The sequence below is a fragment of the Ambystoma mexicanum genome, chromosome 13, assembly GCF_040938575.1.
Source record: "Ambystoma mexicanum isolate Mex_15411 chromosome 13, UKY_AmexF1_1, whole genome shotgun sequence".
In the NCBI taxonomy this organism is placed as follows: Eukaryota; Metazoa; Chordata; class Amphibia; order Caudata; family Ambystomatidae; genus Ambystoma; species Ambystoma mexicanum.
The window spans coordinates 138,113,914-138,134,278 of NC_090938.1; positions in this window are offsets into that span (position 1 = coordinate 138,113,914).

A 20,365-nucleotide genomic window follows, 5' to 3' on the forward strand; every position below is an offset into this window, starting at 1 on the left:
GAGCCACAGAGGGGGACGTTGCGTTTGTCGTAGAGATTTTCAGCAATGGTTTGCTGTTTATACTCTGTGTTGCCTTTTGTTGGTTTTCCTCTGGTCTCTGATGTTTAGGCACAGCTCGATTTGGTTGTGTATGCTTTTCCGTTTGACTTTTAAAAATCGGTGCTGGTTGGGGAGAATGTGCCCCGAATTCTGTTTGGATCTCTTTGTCCAGTGCAGCTGGCGAGGTTGCTTTGAGATGATTTAAGATCTCTTCTATTCTACTCAACTTTGAGTCCATCATCGCATTCTGTTCTCTGTTTCGTTGTTCTAGGGCTGTTATGAAACCTTCAATGAATATCATTTTGCTGTGCATCATTGCGGTAAGAACATTGCTGTCCTTCAGTGAGTCGTTGATGGCTTCGTAAAGCTTTCCAAATGGGGCTAAAGCTATTGTAATGGCGGACATGAGGATTGGGAGATCAGGTTTTTTCGAGGGTGATGGCTTTGCTTCCGAAATTGTGATTTCGCTCAGTCTTCTATTTTTTGGCGGAGATCTGGATCGTGGGGTAAAGATTGGCGGAGGGTCTGATGGTTGCTGAGGGTCGTCTGTTTGAGATGAAACCTCGTCTGAAATGAAGAGGTGATCAACCAGAGGTCGAGTTGTACAGGGCGTTGGCGGTGTGTTGTCGCCCAAATTGAGCGCGCGTAAGGGAGTGGAGAAGACTTGGTTATCTTGTGGTCCCGGATATTTAGGGGATGGGGACTTGCTTGCATCAATGATGTTGGTTTCCAAGACTGAAGAGGGGTAGGGGCCCCTTGGGTTCGGGCTCATTAGATCGGAGGTCACTCCTTTTGGATCGGAGGCTTTATTCACAGGGACGCCTGAGGGCACTTCGTTAGAGCTGTTTGATGTTTGTCTTTGGGGGTCGGGGATCCCATTGTGTGGTTCTAGAGCAGCGTTCACTTATTTGTGCTGGGGGGCATCATTGCTTGGGTTGGTCAAGGCCTTTGACGGCGTCAGATCAGAACTGAGCGGAGTAGATGTGTCCATTTGTTGATTTAGAGGTAGTGGTTGGGACCAGCCGTGGGTTGGATTCCTCGGCATTAATTTTCTTGTTTTGCTCATGGGTTGGAGGTCCTGGATTGCCTCCAGAATTTCAGCATCAGAAAGTTCTTTCGATTGGTCCAATTTCCTTTTGAATTGTTTGTTTATGAAGTCTTTCAGGGCACTGGACAAAAGGGGGGCTGGTAGGGTCCGCTTCCCTGTTTTCATTTCTATGGTTGCTTTTTTGTTCGTGCTTGTTTTCGACTTTTTGTTTCTTTTGTTGGTTTGTTTACAAGCTTTTTTCGAGTCAGAAGTTTTAGGATCAGGCGTAGAGTCTGTCTCTAGGATGACGTTGGATTGGTCTGAACACCTTTCCGGGGTGAGAGTGGTAAAAGTGCCGCCCGGTTTCAGAGAGGGGGCTATACAGGTGATGAACAACGCTGCGTCAGCTGTTTCCACATTTGGCTGTATGGGTGTGGAATCCCGGTCTGGAGGTGAAGCGGCCCGGGTGGTCAAAGGAAAGGCCGTATTGCTTTGCACTTGGGGTGGGGCATGGACTAGTGCCTCCACCGCGATTGACGTTATGATCGTAGCCGAGATTTCGTCCGTTGGAAAAACCTTCGAAGGACCCTCCGACACAGATCGCGTGATTGAAGGAGGGATTTGGTCTGACTGAACGCCGGAAGCCGACGTCATAGTGAAGTTCAGGTGCGGCTTGACGAGCGCCAGTGACAAGGGGCAGCTGCGCTCGTTTACTGGCCCCCCCTTGGCCGAAGTCGACTCACTCCTGGAGGAGCAGATCCCAAAACCCTCACCGTTGGCGGACAGCACAGGAGCCTCGACCGGCTGTCCTCCGACAGCCGAAGCCGAGGTGTCCCTCGTCTCGCTAACGAGGCGGTAAGGCAATGCCCGCCCGGCGGGGGAAGGGCTGCAGAGCAAACTGGAGCCGGACGCCGGGCAAGAGATCTGACGGTCCGTTTGGTGGAACGTTGCAGCAGCTGACGACGAACCGTAAGTCCTTGTTGCAGGGAAGGACGCGGGAAGAGAATGGGTTGAGGAGGTTGAACGTACATCCGCGTTACTAGACAATGCTGTTTTAGACAGTCCAAGGTTGAACACTTCGTTTGCTGGGAAGGGTGTAAATTCATCCAAAATGTTTGGGGGGTTGTGGGGATCGTTTGATGAATGAAGTGCAGCATTAAGTACTGAAGTCGTAGCGCCGGGGGGGTCTACAAGGTTTTTGACCTTTCGGTGTGTATGATTTTGGGGTCGGCTCGGGAGAGACACAGAGCAGGCCGTGCTCACTGAGGGTGCCGTAGGTGCCGAAGGCAGAGTGCACGAAGGGATGTAAATTGATGCCGTCGAGGGAGGTCTGAGCTCCTTAGTTTTTTTTAAGCATGTCGGTAATTTTGCACTCTTACCGTCGGGTGGTTTTGCGGAGCTCCGTAGAACTTGCAGAGAAGCCTCTGAGAAGAAGTCTGTTTCGATCTGAGCAGGAAGGGTTACGCTTGTGTCGGGGAGCTCCATGGCGCCTGCAGCAGACTGCAGACGACTGCTCACCCTCTGCTCACGCTCCGCTCACCGCTCCGCGTTGGTATGGGTGTTTTTAAGCACCAGTAGAAAAGACAGAGTGGAAAGACTGCAGACGACTGCTCACCCTCTGCTCACGCTCCGCTCACCGCTCCGCGTTGGTATGGGTGTTTTTAAGCACCAGTAGAAAAGACAGAGTGGAAAGACTGCAGACGACTGCTCACCCTCTGCTCACGCTTTATAATACTTTCAAAAGGCCACTTCTTAGTTTGACAGGACTACTATACTATCGGTAATAATGCGCACCCACAAAGTAGGAAAAGAGTTGGTTAGTATTACCCTAGCAGAGCTTCAGGTTCTAGAGGCGGTTTCCCTGCACACCAAGTCTTTTTAAATCCAAAAGGCAACCCTAGCTAAAAGGCAGTTCAGAGAGGCTTAAAGTCTTGGAAAGCAGCAGAAGTCAAAAGGTCCTTTGGATGCTTTCTAGTCTCTAGTATAAAAAAAAAAAAAAAAAGATAGAAGACTTAACCAACGTGGGAGATCCTGTTAAAGGACTCGCTAAAGGGACACAAGCAGCGGCTTGAGTTGGAGTAAGAGGGGGGTTGCCCTGAACACCTCCATGTGCACTCCAATGCTCTGGACTGACTTTCTGGAATAAGGTAAGCAATACCTTTTCCCCCACAGTACCTTGGGTTTGAAGAAAACATTTGTGCTGGATGCTCTGCGGTGTTGCAGCGCTGGACCCGACCTCTGGATTCCTTGGTCTGATGAAAAGGCAGAACAATGGACAGGATCTCTCAACAGCAGTCTCGAGGGCAGACCTCTGGCAAGGTTTTCATCAACTACTCTGGTCACTGTGCAATTTTGGCACCTTTTCTGCAGCACCAACAAAGGACACGACTCGCCCGGTCAATCTTTGTTTCCTGCAGTCCCACACTCTGATGAGCAGGTCTAGTCGAGTTGGATTGGTCTCTGGACTATCCTTGAGGGCTCAGCAAAGACATGGACGGATTCAGCCTTTCCACGACGATGCACTCGAAAAGGGCAGCAGGTCTACTGGTGTGTTACGCTCACCTGGCTCCCACAGGGGCGTCAATCTGAACTGGACAACTGCGATCTCCACCAATGTGACGTGAAAAGTGATTCCCGGCAAGACGCCGTAAGTATGCAGTTCGTAAGAGTTCAAATGTCTGACTTTCACTCTTGTCCGATTCCTTGCAGGTTGCAGCTTGACCCTAGCGAAGAGTTCCTCGTGGCAACCGGTAATGTTCAGGTAAGGATTTGTATTATCCAACACAGTTCGATAAAATAATGTCAATATGTAACCTGTTGCTTTCTCCCTTATTCCGGCGCTGAGAGAAAGTATGAAGTCTCGGGGAATAATGCCTCCGGCGGTAAAATCAGGTAAGTCTATTGTGGTGAGGAGGTTTCCCCTTGTTTGTCCCTTTGTTTCACCTTGCTGTCCTTTTGTTTCCCCTTATGGGCCGGGGTTCAGCAAAGATGCAGTGGAATCTGCGCCGACCCGTGAAGAAGATTAGTACCCCCGGTGGTAAAATCAGGTAATTCTATGGGGGGTAACTAATATTGCCTCTGTGTATTCCCTTGGCTCACCTTGCTGTTCTTGTCTTCCCCTTAGGTGCTGGAGTGCGGCGGAAACATGCAGGAGGATGCAGTGGAATGTGAAGATGCTGCGAAGGACGGTGAGTTCCGCGGCGCTGCAGCAGGCGAGGCGACGCGCATAAAAATAACTTCTTTCTTCCAGCTCGAAGGCTCGATGGATCGGGAATTCAGGTAAGGATCAGAGGTATTGCTCTTGTTCTAACCTTTTCTCCTTCTTTCTCCCTTTTTCTAGGAGCTCCAGACTCGTGGCTGGCGTGGCAGAAGACTGGATGCAGACTTGCAGGCACGGTGAGCATTACGCTGCTGGATGCAGAATAACGCGAACTGTGTGCTGCTCTTCGGGCGTGATTTAAATAGCCTCCAAAGTAGTCCCAGGTGAGTATTCCTCTCCAGCCCCACCCGAGTAAAAAATAGTCCCTAGATAAAGTAGTCACTTCCAAGCCTCTTTTGGCTTGGAGCTCTTGCAGCATGGTCTGCATCAGGTAAGTTTTAATCTATGAGCCTGGCGCCTATGGCGCCAGGACTGACTCTACATGTGAGCCTGGCACCATAGACGCCAGGACTGCACCCAAATAGCCCCTAGCAGGGGTTGTTGGGCTTGCTTGGGATAACGTGATGCCTGCTTCCGGGCTTGCTGGACATGTTCTGGGTCCCCGGGGGTAGGCATCATGACATGGTGTTGGGGTTCCCCAGCTCTGGAAATTCATAGGACCTTGAAGATGGCTCAAATCAAATTTAGTCTTGGGACTGGTTGTTCACACCAGTCAAAGGGAAGGGGGTTTGTCTTCTTCGGAGTTCCTCTGTCACACAGAAAGCAGAGTCAGGACAGCAGTGGTCGCTTCACGGTGTTGAAAGGGGTGCGCAGGCGTCTCTTGTCGTCTTCTTCGGTTACTTCAGCTTCCAGCGGTCCACTTGCTTTTCTCTCCAGGAGCCTCACCATTTATACAGGTACAGCACTCACTCCTGTGCAATCTTCCCCAGCAGTTTACAGAAAGGGTTGTTTGGCCAATCAGGACAGCCAGACCTTCGGTGGGAGCTGGTCCCATTCAGGCTCTCTTGAAGACAAAGGACAGGGAGGGTAGTGGGGAGGCGGTTTGGAAAACTCTTCCCCCAGTTCCTGCCTGCCCAGACACTCTGGAGCCTAGGCGGAATACCCAAGGGTTCGCACCAAAGGCAAAAACACACACACACAAACACACACACACACACACCTCCCCCCTCCGAGAAGGGTGAAGGGCTAAAGAAAGAACTACACTAGAAATGGCGAAAAAAGAAGGAAGGCCCCAATTTGGTACTTGGGGGTGCCTATTGTGCACCAATGAGGCTATGGACATAGCCTACAGTAGAAAAATCACACAATAGTCGGTAGAACATGTCCACTGCCACCAGCCCTAACTAGGAGATTGTCTATGTGACTAAAAAGTCACAGGAGCAGAGAAGGGGGGTACTTAGGTATCCCTTGGGCACCCCACATAAGGTAGTGTGTGCCAATCACTCAGACTACAACGTTTTAGGAGAGATACTAAGGATGTCTTTATTGAACTGTAGTTACTCTAGGATAAAGGAAAGAATCTCAAAGGAGGACCCTGAGGGTCCCCAGCAACACTGCCGATAAGGTGCTGTGTGATGCTATAGTAAAATACAGATGCCTTTAAGAGTTATGGAGGAAACTAGACTCCAAAGGACAGGTAAATTACAAAGAATAGTTAGTGTTCCAAAAGACAGAATCCATAAGAATGAATTGTACCTTTAATTGTACCCGTGCAACGGCCGGGAGCCAGTGCAGATCTTGTTGACTGCTAGTAATATGCTCTGTCCTAGGTTTTCCTTTTAATGATGCACACAGCGTCATTTTGTATCGGTTGCAGCTCTTGCAAGCTTTTCTTGTTTGCACCCATCAATAGGGCATTGCCATAGTTGAGTCTAGATAGTATTATTGCCTGTGCTATGGATGTACAATTGGACTCGGATAGAAAAAAGCGAATGTTCCTCAGCAAACTGAGAGAATATTAACAGTTTTTAATACAAACGTTTTTTTACGGTCTGATTAACATGGACTTTGGGGTCGATGAAGACTCCAGATGAAAGTCTAGTGTTTTGACCTTCTTGGAAACCAAGATACTTCAGTCATCGGCGGAAAAAGACTGGTACCTGGGTTCAAGTTTAGCCCTAGCCTGAGAGGAACCAAAGTTCAACAGCTCGGTCTTTCTTCTGTTCAGGCACCTCTAATTAAGGTTCATCCAGGCTTCGATCCAGTTGTAGATATGCTCCAGCTTTGCTGCATCAAGTTCGTAGTCTGAGAGTTCAAGAACTGACTGTCATTAGCATAGTTGGTGAAAAAAGCCTTTGTCTCTTCTAGAAGGTCACATAAGGGCCTGATGTAAAGATTAAAGAGCAGTGGGGACATGCAGGCCCCCTGTGGAACACCACAAACAATAGGGGCTGGTGGAGAGGTAGCATCTCCTCAGCAGATTCTGGATGTCTTGGGGGATCCTCCTTCTCCCACTTAGCCGCAAAAACCTGAAACGACATCCCGAAATAAATAAACACCAAAGACCACCTACAATTCAGACAATTACTACAAACCTGGCTCTTCAACTCCACAGATTCAAACTGAAAAAACAAAACAAACGAACACAAAACACAAATAAAGGTTGACTACAATTTAGGATGACACTGACAGCACCCAGAACCGACCAGAAGAAACTGACTACATATTGTGAAAATCTTATCCGTTGCTGCATCGCCCAAGGTGGACTGCCCTGACGGCACTAAATCATATCCCCGGCCCCTGAGATCACTAGACACGTACCGCCCATTTCGCAACGCCAATGCACGTCTCGTGTCAACATTCTCTGCGCTTCAGCTAATGACTTGTCTCCATGAAAATGGCAGGACGCCCCTTTCCTCAATAAGTATAAACAGACCGCTTCTCAACAGACATCAGATTTGCTTTTCCATCCCTTTCACTGTCTTTTTTTTTTGAGTATTCTGTGCCTTGTTTCTGTGCTCTGGTCAGCTACCTTTGTTGCTTGTAGCCCGTGCAAACAGATACCAGTACCATTACTATCATTTTTTTTTGCACATAATATAATAAATACTTTATTGTGGTATAATCCAAAAATTGGATTTTTCACAACTCATATCACATATAAGATAGCTCAGATATAGACAACATATAACATCAAATGTCAAGCATAAAAATCACGCAAAACAACAGTATAAGAAGAGTATAAGAACAGGAGCACACTAGATACATTTCATATACATATACATACATACATATAATTTGCCATATAGGCACAGGCTAAACAAACAACAATATGATAATATCATTTCAGTCGTTCATTCAACCATTGGTCTTTAAATTTCACAATCCCATGGAGCGGCAGTGTATTAAGATACCATAAGGGATCATTTTATTTTGGGGTAAAGAGATTGTTATCACCGGAATAAGTAAGTAAGGGCTTTATTTGAGTCCATACCCTAAAAAGGGCTGGCTGTAAGCTTAGGGAAAATGGATTTAAGCATCCATACCAGAACACTTCGTCTTTTATAGTATCATAATTATGGACCCATTTTCCATATGCATTCATATATGTGGGCCGAGTTTTGGGCACAAGGTTAGAACATGCCGCGCAGTTTCCAGCATTCCTGTCACCTGACATATTCTACAAGTCCTGGACTCACGAGGGATTTTCAACCTTGGCCCAATTATAGTAAGGACCGGGAGCTGATTCGTTCTTAATTGTAGCAAAAATCGCCTTAATTCAGGCGCCGGGGATAGCAATAGATAGATCTGGGGTCTTAAGTATCTGTGGGAAACATGAGAGACTGCCTCATATCCTTTAAGCTTAGTTAAGTGTTCTGTGTTCATACACCAGTCCCACTTATTAAGCTTATCTTGGAACGCTCTTTTCTGGTGAATGTAAGGCAAATGTTTTAACTTATCATATGGCCAGTCAATCTCCACAAACAGTTATTCATTCAGCTCTTTGTATGAACCACCTCTAGGATGTTTTTCTAGGTAGTAGCTTTGTCCTGCCAGCCTGAGCAATTTACAACAAGGGTTCGCTAAGGCTTTCAAATAGAAAGAACCTCGTGCCCGCAATGCCATTTCTCTCAACGAGATAAGGCCCAATTCCAATCTTAGATATTGGACTGAACAAGATGGTCCCAGGCCCAAAACACTCCGCCAATAGAATCCCTCCAGGATGTTTAACCACATCAGGTCCTTCATTGCCAAAGCCTCCAGGCCATATGGCACGGCGGGCACAAAGCACTGTAAATACAGTTTCATAGTACCAGCCATACTAAAGCCTGCCGTGCCCTTAGCAAATCTACAGGCCTGATACGTGAGCAGTTTAGCTCTCCTCTTTTTAGTTCTAATAATGGCTTCATAATCTGAGAGGGCTTTAAAATCCAGCCGCAGATATGGGTATTGCTCCACCACAGCAATTGTTCCCAAATTGGTAGCAATTTCCGATCGTCTCGGCCCTCTCCTTGCGATCGCCATTATTTTTGTTTTTTCCAAATTTACCACTAGACCCAATTGTGCTGAGTAGACCTTTAGTTCATTGAGTAAGTTCTTAATACCCGTTCGTGTGCGGTCGAAGAGGATCAGATCGTCTGCATATAACATTCCCGTAATAGGCGCTTCATTCAGTTTAGGTGGGCAGTTTGATTTTAATGCCATACGGTTCAGCAGGTCAGCTATATATAAATTATATAGCATAGGAGCAGTTACGCATCCCTGTTTAACTCCCGTGTTAATACAGATCTTTTCTGATACCTCCCCCCTATCATTTAGGCGGACCCTAGTTGAAGTATTAGTATGCAGGGCTATCAATATGTTTACAATCCAACTTGGGCACTCCATTTTCTTTAACTTGAGCCACAGTATATCCCGGTCCACCAAGTCAAAGGCACTGGTAAAGTCTACAAAGACCATATAGAGTGTAGCCTCCTTACAGCTAATGGTGTTTTTAATCAGCTGATCTAGGACCCTGATGTTATGGATTGTGCCTGCCCCTGGCCTAAAGCCCGTTTGTGCATAATGTAAGATCTGTCTTTCTATTGCCCACTTTTCAATCTCTTTGAGGACCAATGTATTAAAGATTTTACTACTCACGTCCAGCATAGAGAGTTGGCGATAGTTAGCGGGTAGAGTTCGCTCCCCTTTTTTGTTTTACATACTGGTATCACTAGGGACGTCAACCAAGAGGAGGGAATTTGGCAGTTTCTGCAGATCCTAGAGAATAGTGTAATTAAAATCTGCGCCCAATTATGTGGATCCTGCTTCAGAACCACGTTGGCCAAACCATTTGGTCCTGGTGCTTTTGAAGATTTTAAATTCAGTATAGTCTGTTTAATACACCTGTAGCTCATGGGGAGAGGCCAATTTGTAACCCCCTTAATACTCTGTGAGTTAGACATATTCTCTCTGTGGGACTTATTAGTAATATAATCGACCCATTTTTCCCCCGAAATAGGGTTTAACACCTTTAAATTCTGTTCTCCCCCCACCAGTGCCAGTATTTGCCATATCCTACAGCTATTTTTACTACAGAGGGCTTCCGCAAACTTTTGCCATTGAGTTCTTTTTTGGGGACTGACAATACCTTTTTAACCAACTGCGATATTTACGTTTTATCTGTAGAGACTCAAAATTGCACATGTCTCCCACCGCATTAGTAGTTCTATGAGCTCTTAAGGCTCTTAAAGCTCGTCGCATCAGGCGTTTCTGGTCTCTAATATTTGCGTCAAATGCAAGAGTACCCCGACTTTTCCATCTTATCCCCGGGGAAGGAGTTGTTTTAAAAAGGGAGTGTGTTAGATGCCTAATCCAATGTTCAATTTCTTCAGGGCTCCTTCCCCTCATTTGCTGCTTGATGGTCTTATGGATAGGGAAGGAGATAGTAATCATTTTTTCAATGTATCTTTGGGTCCATCTGATCTTATTGCCCGCGTGGTTAGGTACCAGCTCTCTAATAGAGTCCACCTTAGTAATCTCCCCCCTCCCTTCAACACACAATGTGAGGGTTCCATGGTCGCTAAAATCATTTAACTTGATATTTAGGTGCTTAACATGTGGGAGAAAACACTCTGATACACAGCCATATAGTCAAGGACAGAGCACTTTTTTCCCACCGACCAGGACGCTTTCCCTGGTGTATCCCCCCTTACACGACTGTTTAGTATTGTCAAATTCCACTCTTTCAATATGTGTAACCATATTCTCCCTTTGTTATTACTTTTAGTCAGGGGCATATCACACATGTTTTGGACATGTGGGTAGTTCCCACTCCCCTGTAGGTCACAGCATTTTGCATTCAAGTTGCCTCCAAGTATGACTGCCATCTTATTACCCCCAGTGCACCAAGCGGTCATCAATGTGTCCAATTTATCCCCAATGGCTTCTGTATTAAGCTCACCCGGAGGGTCATAAATAGTGATCATCAAGACCTCCTTACAACCTGACCAGCCCCCGGGAGGATTTATTTGAACAGCCAATACATTTCCTCCTGGGGTATCCTGATAGATCAGTTTGGGGTTATAAGAGGACTTTGCACCAATTAAAAGACCCCCCCTTGGGTCTTCCCCTTTCTCCTCTTTCTGCCCTACATTGGAAAGTTACATAGCCATCAAATTCCAAATCAAAAGTTACCCAGGTTTCATGTAATAGAAATAGGTCAGCAGATAATATATTACAAGATTCTGCCTCACTTAACCAGTGGGTGTGTCCCCTCGTATTCCAACTGATGATGGAGGTAATTCAATCTTTTTTCTTCTGGGCAAACATTCCTTGCAACCACTCCCACCCTTGTTCATCACTAAGTCTTTGGGCAACTTTAGTTGTCGTAGGTATCACAGTGCTAGGAGTACAGGCACAGGAACATTTTTGGCATTTTTCCTCCCCTGCCAAAGCTGGTATGGGTAAGTCTAATTCGTATCCCAAATATTCCAAGGACGACCGGTTTGCCCTTATCATTGCCGCTGTCTCAAGTAAGCAGCAGTGAATTGTTGTAAGTTTTATTCCCTTTAAACGCGAGGGTTCCACAAAGTCAACATCGCTGGTATTCAGTATTCGGAGTGAAGGAATTTTAGAAAAGAGGGCGAAGAGTGTAGGTCTATTTAGTTGAATGCCCATTTTCCCTCCTTCAATGGGCGCAATAGTTACATTTTTAATGTCCAATTTCTCCAAAGCCGGAAGCTCCCCACAGGCCAGACTGGGCGTTTTAGTGGGGATAGGTTGTGGATGAGACACCTGTTTCTGTCCAACCAAGGATGCAGGATTTTGTATAACTGCGCCTGATTCAGTACCGATTGTCAGCTGATCTTCCGAATGTTGGCATGCCCCTGTTGCTCATCCATAAACCAGCTAGTGAGGGTGCCCGCTGTTTGGGCTGATCTTCTTTTTCTTCTAGCAGCCCGTTTACGTTGTTTTTTTAGATAAGATTTTTACTGAAGGCCGCGGCGTGGAATTGCGGGGAGGAGGAGGGTTATTTACTTTATCTTCACATTTCTTTGTCTGTCATCTCTATTTTCTAGAGGGTATAGTTCTATTTTCCAACTCCTCCTCACCCACCAGTATGGGCCTGTGTTACTCCTCAGTAGTAGTTTCCTTATCTAAGGTAGGTAATGGAGCTGCCCTATCCCGTTCCTTTGTAGGGATAGCAGTGGGTGGGATACCCCTTAGATTGATACAAGGAATAGTAGGTTTTTTGGCCGGGGCACTCAATAGTTTATAAAGGGCAAGAACCACTCTCCCCTGTGCTTTTTGATCTTCATGTATCGTGCCACATAGTTTTAACAGGATTTTGATAGCAAAGTTAAGTGTTGCATTTCCGGATTGTGATGTTTCATGGGTGCTATACTCCGTTGGTGCCAGGTCATGCAACGAATTTCCAGAGTCAAAGGCCATGTTAGGGCTAGCTGATAGTCTCGGTGCCTTTGCTGAGGTTGTCGAGTTTATTATAGTTAACAGGGGGGATCCATTTGTGAGGCAGAGGACACACAAATAGGATGTACCTCTTCCCCTACAAGGGGGGCTTTTGTAGCATGTTCCAATATAGGAGTTGAAGGCCCTTTTTCCTTCAAAGTGTCAGGTATAAGGTCACTTGTTGCAATGGATCCTACCGTCTTCTCCTCTATTTGTTTCCCCTCTTGTGATCCCACCCGCTCCTGAAGGGCATAGCATAACTGTAGTAATGAATCGTTATCTAGATCTAGCGGAATATATCTGCCTTCCCCTTCAATTTGCGAGGTGTTTCCTTTTTTGGGTCCAGACATGGTCCCACCTTCCATAGGTTTACATGGAAAATATGCATCCAAAGGGCCCTTTTGGGGGACTGGCACTTTTCCTCCAGTGGTATTTTTCTCCCCATTTTCTGCCATATGGTCTTTTCCCATATCCACAGAGGTTCCTTTGTTTGAGCGTAGCCCATAGGGTTTCCCTTCCCCTTGCAATTGCTTTATTTCGGCTTGTTGCCTTTCCCGGCATCTTTATTAAACCTGGTTTAGCTGAACCGGAGGGGCAGCAAGATAGAAGGAAGGGGGGGGGGCAGGCAAGAGGAGTAATGGCAAGTATAAGTGTCAGTTTTAAAGGTTGGCCAGATTGTCGCACTTTTCTTTTACTCCGCTCAGCTCCCTGGGACTAGTAAGTCAATGTAGCTCCCAGGTATACATATACCTAGGGCTACAACAGTATTACTGCTACACTCCCAATCAATTGGCCACAAATATTCTGCCACGTGCAACAAACTGATATTTACACAATGCTTACGCTTACTTTATGGTCGGACGGGATCAGAAAAAAGTACCTCCACAGTCTCCCGTCCGGTTTAGCCGCCAAACAGCCGCACAACAGTACAGCTAGCGGCCTTGTCACCGCCGGGCTTAACGCCGCAAGGGCGGATGGGAGGGCGCTTTGTAGCTGTAGGGGGTCACGTGATGTTCCACGTGACTAGCGCGGGTCCTGCCTCCTCAAGACGGCGCTCGAAATCCTGCGCTCGGGGTCCTGCGCTCAGGGTCCTGCGCTCGGAGTCCTGCGAGGGCTATGTATGTGCTTGCAGTGCAGGGTAGTTCAGAGTAAATGAGAACAAACGTTACAACAGGAGGTTAGAACCGTGACTGGATGCCAAGTAATACCATGGCACATAATAATAATAATGGCAACAATACAGCCCTACCAGTACGAACCAGAATATTCCAAGGAGAAATTACTCAGATGAGAAAGATGCGCAAACGATGGGGCTTCGGATGACAGTTGGGAGGATGATTCAACAGATCAAAAGCCTGAGCCTAGTTGCATGGACGACGTTTCCAACTGGTGTACCTGCAATCGGTGTGCGCTAATGCCAACCGAGGAGGAGAACTGCTGCTGCCGAGAAAAAACTCTGGATGCTTGTCCTACATATCGGAATGCGAGACACAGCCGCAATGCGTTACCGAGCTGCCAGACCTCAGGGCAGCCTGCCTCACAGGGACCATGTTGAGGATTATGATGGTGTTTATGCACGAACTTCGAGAAACAATTTGCCCTCGCAATCCAAGTAACGAGTAAGTGTACTCTAGTTGTGATGTCACTTAGGCCACAACCATTTCATGCTGGTCTCCTATATTGTCATAACTTTGATCTATCAATGCCAAACAAATGTAGTCTTGCAATTCTATACATCACTCGCAATTTGGGAAATCATAGTGGTCTCCTTATGTTAATTTCATGTACAGCCATGAATCAATAGTTCTTTGTGTCCCAAATGTAATGGGATGTATAGTCGTTCAATATTGTACAGTGTCTAAGTAACATTGGTACTGGCAACAATGCCATTGGATACAATATTCATCATTGGCAACTAAGATTTAATACACTTATCTTGTTAATTTAAAAACAGTTTGTATCTTTCTCTTTCATAAGGTGGTACAGGCTGGTGGCCTATCATTCGTTTACATGGTGGCTTCATGGGAGGTTTGGACATTGCGTTCGACGAGTAATGCCTGCCTGTGTTGTTGGTGCCATTAGAGAAACTTTCCCCAGTGACAGCGGTCAGTACGGGGGATTTTCCCTCACTGTGCTGGCAACCAGAACTGTATAATGTGTAGTACATTTGTGCCATCAAAATCAGCAACAAAATAAAACATAACAGAACTTTTATCAATGGTTGATTCAGTTTTTCAGTGAATCAACTGTGTCTCCATTCAGCAGTGTTCAGGCCCTTTCCTGCGTTCCTGGGAACGGCGAAGGTGCCAAACACCATGCACACTTCAAAGGTATCTTACGCGCAGGGGTAAATGTTCAAATTCCCTCCTCAGACCCTGTGTCCCCAGGCAGGATCCCCTGAAGAAGGCCGCGCTCCTGCAATCCACATAAGACAACACCATATACACGTCATTCATTCACATACACACCCTCTTTTCTAATTCTTTATAAACCACTTGATATTTATCATGAGAACATCTTTGAGCACTGCAAGTCAACTCGTGAACGTGCTTCCTGAGAACTTCTGTGACCACTGCGAGTCAGCTCATCGTCGTGCTACCTGTGAACATCACCCTGTTCTCCTGCCACTAACTACCCTGCTTGCTGAATCTGTTTGTTGGTCAAGGTAAGGGCAGATACTACGAACGCCGAATAGAAAGGCGACGGAATAGGAATACTACCTTTCCCGCCCAAACTCCTCCTCCTCCAGTTGCAGCATCGGCCCGATCAGAAGAACCTATGCAGATCGGAACCACACGTTCGTCCTCAACTCCAGAGGAAAGAAGGCGAAGAAGAGACTTGGGGTTATGCGCTTATTGTGGTTCAGACCAACATCAAATTAAGAATTGCTCCGAGATTCCTTCACCACGAGCGGGAAACGAGATCCCTCAGTCCTAGGAGGGACGGGAATCCAAGCGGAAGTAACCAGTCCCTATGTGTCGTTATCAGTGGGTCCAGTGAATCCACAGGAAGATTCGAGGCTAATGGTACTCAAGGTGCAGTTTATAGAAGACCATCGCAAGATCGAAGCATTGGCCCTACTGGATTGTGGGGCCGCCGGCAACTTTGTGGACACCATCTGGGCCGATTCTTTTGGCTTACGACGCATGGACCGCAAGGAGGATCAGAAGGTCGAGGGGGTGGATGGTACGCCCCTCAGTTCAGGCATTATTACACAGACTACTGAGTTTCTTCAAATGTTCATACACCCTCTTTTCTAATTCTTTATAAACCACTTGATATTTATCATGAGAACATCTTTGAGCACTGCAAGTCAACTCGTGAACGTGCTTCCTGAGAACTTCTGTGACCACTGCGAGTCAGCTCATCGTCGTGCTACCTGTGAACATCTCCCTGTTCTCCTGCCACTAACTACCCTGCTTGCTGAATCTAACTGTTTGTTGGTCAAGGTAAGGGCAGGTCACCCAATCATATCTCCTTGATCTCCAAATTACTATTTCGAACAAACGTACCTAGTAGCGTTCTGTTCATTCATCTCATTGCCATTGACTTGATTTTAATTTGTTATGTTATTGTCATGGGTACAGGGCCGAATCACACATCAAGGCTACCTCTGTTCCCAATTCACAGTGGTAGAAGGGAAGGGGAAGCAGGAGCGTTGTGGGTGAAGGCCTGGCAAGCAGGAACAAAACATCTTTCATTCATTTCATCCCATAGGAATCCCAGCGCCCATAAGTTAGGACACTTCCTGTTTCCACCAACATGGGTTCCTTGGTACCAGTTCAGATTTGTGGTGCACGCACTAGTCTTTGGGCGTGGCTGCCTATATAAGCCACGCCCAGGGAATGAACCATGCTTCGTGTGCATTCTGTAGCCTGGGGCACACACTTACCTGTTCCCAGACTCCTGATTCATCATCTAGCCTAATAGCAGCTCCACGCCCCTACCGGGTGCTCTCCCGTTTCCAATCACCTCAAAGAAGAAGTCTGATCAGTCTAGTGTTTCTTTCTCTGTGAGCCGGGACGCTTATCAGCCACACCACCCTGGCACAAAGTGAGTTGCAACCCGCTTGGTCAGCTCCCTGACTGCTTTCTTTCGGTTACGCTAGTTTTCTTCCTTTTTCCTCTCTCTCCTCTGCCGCCCTTCGGGCCGCTTCTTGCCTTCCCGTTTTCCGGGACCTCTTGTTTTCCTTTCCTCTTTTCTTTGGCTCCTTTCCGGTTCTTTCTCCCCTCTGTTGTCTCTCTCTGGCCGTCATTATCGGCTACCTCACGGTTCCTTCGGAGCCTGCCTTCCACCCGGAATCCTTATGACGGACCTCCGCTGTTGCTGTTCCACACGGAATCCTTACAACGGACCTCCGCTGTTGCTGTTCCACCTCTGGGGTTTTTTGTGCCGGACGGCTTTTTCCCCAGTTTGTCCCTCCCGGAAGAGGGGCCGCAGGTAGTGCTATTCACAGCAGTACACTGTGGCTTCCTTTTGTGAGAAAGACACTTTCTCAGAAAAAAAAAGAAAGGAGAAGGATTATTGCGCTAGAAGACCACAAATATCATCCATTCAAGACCAATCTTCAGGTGAGGAGGAGGAAAGGGGAGAAAGGTTAAGGGTGGAGATTGAACATTCTCAGAGGGCTGACAGTTTGCAACGCCCAGTGATCAGGATGGCGACCCCTGAACAATTGCAAGAGATGGTGGCCGCTGTTCAAAACCTCTCAGAAGAGGTTCGAAATTTATCCATGGAAGTGCAAACCTTAAGGACTGAAAATAACATGTTAAAACAATTGGTTTCTAATCGTGAACCAAAACCAGTGGACTTGCCTCCCATGGCACTCCCCTCAGGGAAATATGACGGAGCTTCAAAGAAGCTCAAAAAAGTCTTGGAAGCTTGTAGTATCCATTTTGCCTTTAGACCTCATACATTTCCCACCGGTCACGCCCGGGTGGGATTCATGATTTCCAACATGTCAGGTAGTGCCCTGGCCTGGGCTACTCCACTTGTGTTGGGAACAGACCCTATACTGCAAGACTACGAGGCTTTTGTAGGTCGACTAAAACAAGAGTTCGAGAGGCCTGAAATTTCGTTTTCTGCAGGCAGAGATCTGTTAGACAAGGGCCAAGGCCAAACTGATGTCCACACCTATCTTACCACGTTCAAACGCTTAGCCACAGAAGCTGGTTGGCAGGAGCAGACCCAATACGTCATCTTCAGAAGAGGATTGCGAGAAGATATTACAGATTAGTTAGCCCGATCGCCCAGGCCGGCATCCTTTCCAGAACTGACAACTGAAGCTTTACAAATAGAACATCGATACTACGAACGCCGAATAGAAAGGCGACGGAATAGGAATACTACCTTTCCCGCCCAAACTCCTCCTCCTCCAGTTGCAGCATCGGCCCGATCAGAAGAACCTATGCAGATCGGAACCACACGTTCGTCCTCAACTCCAGAGGAAAGAAGGCGAAGAAGAGACTTGGGGTTATGCGCTTATTGTGGTTCAGACCAACATCAAATTAAGAATTGCTCTGAGATTCCTTCACCACGAGCGGGAAACGAGAACCCTCGGTCCTAGGAGGGACGGGAATCCAAGCGGAAGTAACCAGTCCCTATGTGTCGTTATCAGTGGGTCCAGTGAATCCACAGGAAGATTCGAGGCTAATGGTACTCAAGGTGCAGTTTATAGAAGACCATCGCAAGATCGAAGCATTGGCCCTACTGGATTGTGGGGCCGCCGGCAACTTTGTGGACACCATCTGGGCCGATTCTTTCGGCTTACGACGCATGGACCGCAAGCAGGATCAGAAGGTCGAGGGGGTGGATGGTACGCCCCTCAGTTCAGGCATTATTACACAGACTACTGAGTTTCTTCAAATGTTCATACAACAACATTAAGAAAACATTCAGTTCGATATCATCCGTGCGGCCCATTTTCCACTCATTTTGGGCATTACCTGGCTGCGAAAACACAATCCGCAGATTAATTGGTCCACCAACAAGATTACCTTTGAATCAAAGTTTTGTCGACAGGCCTGCTTAAAGGATCTACGGTTTATGGAAGCCAAGGCCCATACCGTTCCTCAAGCCAGTACCGTGGGTGTCCACTCTCTTCCCATGGACTTCTCGGCTTTCGAGGATATCTTTGCAGAAAATAACCCATTGGAACTACCTCCGCACAGGCCAGAGGATTGCGCCATTGATCTCCTTCCCAATACCCTAGTTCCTTTTGGTCGAATGTTTTCTATATCACAAACAGAAAAAAGAGCCCTCAGGGCTTATTTGGACGACAACTTGCAGAATGGTCCAATTCGTCCCTCTAAGTCCTCAGCAGGTGCACCCTTGTTTTTCATACCAAAGAGAGATTCTTCTGAACTCAGACCATGTATTGATTATCGTGGGTTGAAAAAAGTCACAATACGGGATCGCTATCCCATGCCCCTTATCTCTGACATAATAGAGGCTGTACAAGGAGCAACTATTTTTTCCAAATTAGACCTACGCAGTGCTTATCACCTTTTGTGCATACAATCAGGAGACGAATGGAAGATGGCATTCCGTACTCCATTCGTGCTATTCGAGTACCATGTTATGCCTTTTGGACTGGTCAACGCACCAGCAGTGTTTCAGAGATTCATTGACCGGGTCTTCACAGATGTTATGTTTGTCTCGGTTATAGTCTATCTGGACGACATACTTGTATTCTCCAGAGATTCCGAACAGCATCAGAAACATCTCACCGAAGTCTTGACACGTCTGAAAACACATAAGCTTCTGGTAAAAAGGAGAAATGTGTGTTCGGGGTCAGCACCATGCCCTATCTGGGGTATGTACTCTCTTCTCAGTGGGTTCTTATGGATCAAAGAAAGGTGGACGCCATTCTAAACTGGCACTGCCCCAGATCAGTCAAAGAAGTACAGAAGTTCCTGGGAGTGGCCAACTTCTATATGCGTTTCATTTCTTCATTTTCTGAAGTGGTGTTAACTATTACTCAGTTGCTAAAAAAATCCTCGTTACCATTCTCATGGAATGACCAAGCTGAAAGAAAGTTCAAACATCTGAAAGAACTGTTTTGTCAAGCTCCCATTCTGCGACACCCGGACCGGACAAAACCCTTTATTCTAGAGACTGACGCCTCAGCTGCCGCAGTGGGAGCAGTCCTACTCCAGGAACATAACGGAAATGAACATCCCATAGCCTATCTCTCACGCACCCTCACTTCCAGTCAACAGAATTATTCGGTCATTGAGAGGGAACTCTTGGCCATGAAACTCGCGTGTGAGGAATGGCGACACTTGCTGCAGGGAAGTAACTGTCCGTTCACCATTCGAACAGATCACAAGAACTTACAAGTCCTTCAGTCTATGGACTGCGTCAATTCTCGCCAAGCTCGATGGGCCCATTTCTTTTCCCAGTATGATTTCCGCATTACGTATATTCCTGGAAGTCAGAATCTCCTTGCTGATGCACTATCTCGGAAAGGTGGATTAGAAGCATCCAATTTACCACCGACAGAAAGACTGTTTCCCAGAAATCGGGTTTTCCTCCATGTGACCAGTTTTCTGCAGCAGGTTAAAGAAGCTACGATTCTGGCTACCCCTCAGGAGAAGGTAGCTTTAATTGACAGAGAAGGGCTTTTGTTTCAGGACCATCGATTGTTTATTCCCCCAGGGCCTCTTCAACGACAAGTCATTTAATGGTGACATGATCACCGAACGGCCGGACATAGAGGTCAGACTGGCACATTAGATCTCGTCAAAAGGTATTTCTACTGGCCCAGAATGAGATCCGGAATCAGACAGTATGTCCAAGCTTGCAGGATCTGTAACAGCAGCAAGAATCGCACTACCAAACCTTTGGGTTTACTTGAACAGAGTGTGATACCCCTATGTCCGTGGAGTCACATCTCCACTGATTTTGTGGTGGATCTACCAGTTTCAAGTGCATGTACATGCATCATGGTAACAGTGGATTATATGTCCAAGATGGCTCATTTCTCTCCTCTTCCCGGATTGCCTATGGCAGCAGAAATGGCAGAGGTCTTTCTCAAGGATATTTTCAGTCTGCAAGGTCTTCCCGACAAGATTACGTCAGATAGAGGCAGCCAATATGTCTCAAAATTTTGGACGGCCTTATGTCATCGGGTGGGCATTGAACGGGCATTATCATCCGGTTTCCACCCCCGGACCAACGGGAAGACTGAGTGATTGAATGGCACTCTCGAACAATACCTACGCTGTTACGTAAACCAAGAACAGGAC